The sequence below is a fragment of the Babylonia areolata genome, chromosome 14 (genome assembly GCF_041734735.1).
Source record: "Babylonia areolata isolate BAREFJ2019XMU chromosome 14, ASM4173473v1, whole genome shotgun sequence".
NCBI lineage: Eukaryota > Metazoa > Mollusca > Gastropoda > Neogastropoda > Buccinidae > Babylonia > Babylonia areolata.
Genome location: NC_134889.1, coordinates 17766063 through 17773029, shown reverse-complemented (window position 1 = coordinate 17773029; position 6967 = coordinate 17766063).

Sequence of the window (6967 nt, the reverse complement as noted above, 5' to 3'; positions counted from 1 at the left end):
ATGTATAATAAAAAGAAGAAAATCCACCACTACCTTCATCAACAGACACTGAATATCCAGACTTCAATATTTGGAACACACAAGAATATTCCAGAATAGGTAGAAAAATCACACACATGCACTATAATAACGTCTGTAACACATCAATGCATTTAGCCTCATGTCTGGACATTACAATACATGCTTTCTTCACAGTTTGCCCAAATGGCACCCATCAAATGTGTAAAATGACAACATCCAAGACATGCTTTGAAAATTGTTGTAGGGTTTTTCTCTCACAAGAGTCATAAGACAAGACATAGAGCAAGATAAAAAGTGAACAACCCTCACACCACCAACTGTGTTTCAACTAACCAATGTGGTAACTGCACAACATCAAAGCAAACACAAACACTGTGTCCATCACATGAGTCGGGAGGAAGGGAGAAGGAAGGAGGGAGAGTGGGAAGGAAGAGAGAGAGGGAAGGGAGAGAGAGAGAGAGGAAGGAGGGAGAGAGAGAGAGAGAGAGAGAGAGAGAGAGAGAGAGAGAGAGAGAGAATGATTAAAGCTTTTTTAAACACAGACTGAGGTGGTTTTGAGGTTCAGTGACACACAGGTCACAAGGTAACTGATCTGTACACATTGTGTTTCCATGTTCTTTTTGCTGACAAAACCAACACAAATTTTGTTCATCAACATCTTACCTTCAAGATTCAATAAATCACAAAGAAAGAAATCAATGCTATCGTCTCAATGACAGCTTTGCATTTTTCTTTTTTGTGAGCAGATTACTTTTTTTTCCCTCCAGTCTAAGAATAAACATATGAAAACCCCCACTAAACCCACACTAACAAGTCTCATTCTTCTTTCAATCAAGATTAGTCACAAAATTATTCAGCGCATTTCTAAAAAAATTGAATGGACTTATTAAATTTATAAGTACAGATCTATTGCAGAATTTTATATTTTTATTGATCATTTTTGCTTTTTTCATGTCTGTCCTATGAAATCAAATGTTATTGCTGTTTTTTTCTTACTGTTCTGTCATGAAACAATGCACCAACATTCTGTGAAATTTTTATTTTAGGTGAGCACAACAGCCATTCTCTTTTCTCTCAAACTTTACAGTCCTGGCAAAAATACCCAACCTGTTCTATTTTTTCCTCTGCAAAATCCCGGTGATTGTCATATTCATATCATCATCTGAAAATCTTCAACAGATATAACACTTCAACCAGCTTATGATTCATTACACACCACTAAACAATGATAAAAAAATATGATTATCAATAATGGTCATTATTACTTAATGATAATTTTCAAAGTAAAAAAGAAACTGTTATCACAAGAAGATAAGAGGTTTTCAAAACAGCAGCAAGTGAAAACACTGAAAGCCTGTTGTTGGAGTAATTTCCTTTCATGTGCAAAGGTTTCTGCCAACCTGACCACAGACATCCACCACAATGTCACACCATCCTCTTTTCTCTTTAAAAGATAGACTCCCCAACCTTCACTTCATACAGATTCCCACATCAACAACAGCAGTCTTTTCCAGCATGTTCCCACTGACTTGAGTTTAATACACAATCCATTTTACACTGACAACATTTCAGAAAGACAACTCTTAACACCCACATCATCACAAATTGTTCGTTTCCTGATAATACTGCAAGAAACAGAGGATGTCAGCGCAGAGTAACTAGAAATACTTCAGAACAACAGATCACAAGGGGCAGCCCACAATACACCCTTTCCAACAAATCACAAACAGCTTGTCCACCTGACAACAACACACTGCATCTATCAGACAGCATCCTCCTGGGCTGACCTCAATACTTTTTTTTCTTTCTTTTTTTTAATTACTCATGCGCTCAGTCAATACTCTTGTGCCAATGGATTACTTCAGTGATAATTTGATTATTTCCAGAGGTCACCCATATATAACTTCTGACGTAACACAGGTGGCATTAAAGGTCACCTAACAATGTCAGAGGCTTGACTTCTGTTCTGACCCAATCATTTCCAACAATATTCCATTTCCTTGTTATACAAAACATGACCCAACTACCTCAGAAGTTACAAAACTTCAGAGAAATCGTAACCCCTTTATAGGCAGGCAACAAAATATCAGTTCAGAGTTCCAGTTACTTCTGGCAGGAATTATCTATTACTTCAAAAACCAATTCCATTATTTAGATGAAAAAATAAAAGGAAATATCAACTGAACAACTCAGTGTTACATATACCTCTTTCCTTCACACGTTACTTGATTTCTTCAACATGACAAAACCACTTCAGAATCATCAGAAAGATGGCCCAGTCATGCAGACGTCACTTCCAACATTCTCACTCTGTGACAACCAGTTACTTCGGAAATGACAAGTCGCCAAGAACTAATTCATTCACTCTGAAGTGACCCAAACGCTTCTGGAAAACTCAGACCATGAATCTGAAGTAACCTGTTCACTCCACGCTGACCAATCTCTTCACACACAACCTTGTCACTGCCAAATCAAGCCATTCAGTCTGAAGAGAGCCTAGCTCTTGGGAAGAAAGCAGAAAATGACAGACATACATATCAGCTGTCAGCCCAGCAATGAGCCATGGGCTCTGAGGTGATTCCATCACATGCACAAACTGCAATAAGGCGCAAACTGGACATCACAGCACTAAGGTAGCTTCTGACAACACCTTTCCCTGCTTTACAAAGAACACTGTTCGCTTTTCCTGAACTCTCTGTTCCATGCCCCCCAGGGCTGCAAGAGTCTTACCAGCTGTGCTGCAAACACTGAGCTTTTTATCCATCCATTTCTTTATCAATTTTTACATTTCCTAAGACTAGTGGTTCTGCAGTTATCATCTGGAGTATGATAACGAGGTATACCATTTATCAATGTATGCTAAACATTTCAGCATAAGAGAACATTGTCATTCAGACTGTACATACATATGGCCTTGAGGCTGAACATACATCTGACCTTGTGGCTGAACATACATCTGACTTTCAGGCTAAACATAATCTGACCTTGAGGCTGTGGTATACATTTGACCTATGGGCAGAATATACATTTGACTTTCAGGCTGAACATACATCTGACCTTAAGGCTGAACATACATCTGACCTTCAGGCTGAACATACATCTGACCTTCGGGCTGTACATACATCTGACCTCTGCTTGCTTTCACTGCAGGGTACAAGTTCCAGCACAACAGCAACAGAGGCTTCTTATCCTGGCTTTGTTTCAGCTGCAGGAGAAACAATGTGTTCAACCATGAAGGGCTGAACTTTGCCTCAGGTGTTAACCTGCAGGAGAAACAATGTGTTCAACCATGAAGGATTGAACTTTGCTCCTGCAAGAGAAACAATGTGTTCAACCATGAAGGGCTGAACTTTGTCTCCTGTGTTTAACTGCAGGAGAAACAATGTGTTCAACCATGAAGGGTTGAATTTTGCCTCCTGTGTTTACCTGCAGGAGAAACAATGTGTTCAACCATGAAGGGCTGAACTTTGCCTCAGGTGTTTAGGTGCAGGAGAAACAATGTGTTCAACCATGAAGGGCTGAACTTTGTCTCCTGTGTTTAGCTGCAGGAGAAACAATGTGTTCAACCATGAAGGGTTGAATTTTGCCTCAGGTGTTAACCTGCAGGAGAAACAATGTGTTCAACCATGAAGGGCTGAATTTTGCCTCCTGTGTTTACCTGCAGGAGAAACAATGTGTTCAACCATGAAGGGCTGAATTTTGCCTCCTGTGTTTAGCTGCAGGAGAAACTGTGTTCAACCATGAAGCATTGAACTTTGCCTCGGGTGTTTAGGTGCAGGAGAAACAATGTGTTCAACCATGAAGGGCTGAACTTTGTCTCCCGTGTTTAGCTGCAGGAGAAACAACGTGTTCAATCATAAAGGGCTGAGCTTTGCCTCAGGTGTTTAGGTGCAGGAGAAACAATGTGTTCAGCCATGAAGGGCTGAACTTTTGCTTCCTGTGTTTAGCTGCAGGAGAAACAATGTGTTCAACCAATGTGTTCAAAGGCTGAACTTTGCCTTGGTTCCATGGCATCTTACGTCACTCTAGAAGTCAGTGTTGCCCTCCCAGCCAACAGACTGACAAGAGGGTCTGCTCAATGGAAGAGGGTGTGGCATCTGGGCTGACCCTGGGGGTCACAGAAGGTAAGGCACAGACTCCACAGCAGAGTCCACAACAGCTGATTGGAAGCAGACGCATCACAACAGCTGATTGGAAGTCTGACTGGAAGTGGACACATCTCAAGGATCTGACTGGAAGTGGACACATCAAAACAGCTTATTGGAAGTGGACACATCTCAAGGAGCTGATTGGAAGTGGACACATCTCAAGGAGCTGATTGGAAGTGGACACATCACAAGCAGCTGATTGGAAGTGGACACATCACAAGGAGCTGATTGGAAGTGGACACATCACAAGGAGCTGATTGGAAGTGGACACATCACAAGGAGCTGATTGGAAGTGGACACATAACAACAGCTGATTGGAAGTGGACACATCACAAGGAGCTGATTGGAAGTGGACACATCACAAGGAGCTGATTGGAAGTGGACACATCTCAAGGAGCTGATTGGAAGTGGACACATCACAAGGAGCTGATTGGAAGTGGACACATCTCAAGGAGCTGACTGGAAGTGGACACATCTCAAGGAGCTGATTGGAAGTGGACACATCACAAGGAGCTGATTGGAAGTGGACACATCTCAAGGAGCTGATTGAAAGTGGACACCACAAGGAGCTGATTGGAAGTGGACACATCGCAAGGAGCTGATTGGCAAGCTAACTGATGGAAGAGCCTGAGTGGAGGGTTAATTAACAAACATCACATCATAACCAGGGTGGGACAATGGACAGTAACACACAGACGGGATCACAGAGGGTGGGTTAACTCAGTACACACACATACACGTCTTTCAGCCTATAAGACAGGACAGTGCTCAGGGCGCTCTCTCTTCTGTACTTTCTGAACTCACTGAATGCTGAAATGGATGTCAGTAGGATCATGTACATTTTCCAATGGTGGAGTAACAGCCTACATTTTTACATTAACTTCTTCAGAATATCATGCTGATACTTCCCAGTCCTTCTCGTAACAATTTCATTGATCTATCTCATTGGTTTCTTCAGAAATGTCATTGATCTATCCCACTGGTTTCCTCAGGAATCAATGTACAACTGTTGGATACAAGAGCGGATAATGCATGTTATCTCTGAGAATACAATCTGCAGAAAGACAGAGCTTTACATTTCTTCTTCAAATATTACTGGCAGGCTGAAACGTCGGAGCAAGGGAATGAGAACAACTCGCTGTCTGAAACAGATTTTAACTATATCATTTGAAAAAACCCAAATATGGGACTGGAAGAACATTTATACTTGGAGTAGCTTGATAAAGTACAGCACAGAGAATGAATCAACGGATTTAAGTTGTAAAATGCGCCCCACTGTTGCTTCAGTCATCAAAATTGTTGTCACACACATATGTATAATTCACACTCACATCTCAGCAGTTATATAAAATGCTATTTTCTTTACCTTTAAATAAGCTCAAACTTGTCAACATGACATTTTGTATTAAAAAAAAAAAAAAAGAAAAAGAAAAAGAAAAAAAAAAAGAAGAGAGAACAGAATGTGTAGGAAGAAAGAGGCCATAATTTGGAAGAAAAACTAAATGTGCAATAATCCTGAAATTATTTACAGTCAAGAAAAATTAAGCTGGTGGCATTATTTTATATATATATTCTTCAATCTGTGGGTGAATGTTTTTTTCAAGAGCTTTCAACACATCAAATATAAGAGTTTATAACAAAATCCAGGTGATATAATTAAGTAAGGCGATTTATTTTCCCAACATAACTTGGATGCCCACTTCAGATTTCTTCAATGGTCAAATAACATTCATCTACTGATATGCTTATACATTCATATATAGTTGTGTAATTTATTTAAAAAAAATTAATTTAACAAAAATATAAAAAAGAAACTAAAAATCCTACATAGAATACTGTTGTATAATTTGATTCCCAGGACAAAAATGTGTTCAAATGAAATAACACAGTAGATATCTGATACCAAATTAACCTGGCAATAAAATCTTCCAAGTCATAATTATTGAGGGTGAGAATCACATAGTGTTATCCTGTGACCACGTGTAAGACCTGCTTACCTTACAACCCTGAGACAGAGAAAATTCCAAGCTGGTTAAGTGTCCTAGCATGATAGGAACCAACTTGGTAGCCAGAACAGGGACAAAACACGCACAAACACACCAAATGGGATCACATATTACGGTGGGGGTCAAATGTTTTGAATGAAAAATATTCTTTGTTCATTTCTTTTGATCATTCCACAAAGTGCTCAAAAGAAAACATGAATGGAGAGTGGGAGGGGGGTGCGTGGGTGTAGAAGCAAAATAACTTCACCCCTAAGCAGCACAGAATGAAACTCATGAGAATACAGCCCAAAGTGCTGCATAACACGACAGTCCGTTAGAATCCACCCTGATACAGCACAGAACAGATCTCTGTCCCACAACTCTTTTTCCTCTGACTGTGCCACACACAGTGTGACCCACATTCTGGTCAAGAGAGGCATGTGGCTGAGGTGTGTGCTGAAAAGCATAATGATCTGCGACCTAAATGTGTGTGAAATTAACACTGGTAATGCTTTTCAAATCTGCCGGTCTGCTCTCAGTTTTTGATGCCAACCATTCTGCCTTACAGTCAATGCAAAGAATTTGGCTTCCTGTTTGGCCTAGAATCTTTTTTTCAGTTATTTTATATATGTTTTATACTTCCTCCAAATGAGAAGAAAGTGCTCAACAAAGTGGAACTGCTGTGTGATATCATTTGTACAACACAGGACAACAGAACAACAAACACCCCAAAGAGTGTTGAGGAACAAACAGGGTGGGTGAACTTCACTTCAGGGTATTGAGGGGGGGGAGGGAGGGGGGTAGAGGGTGGAA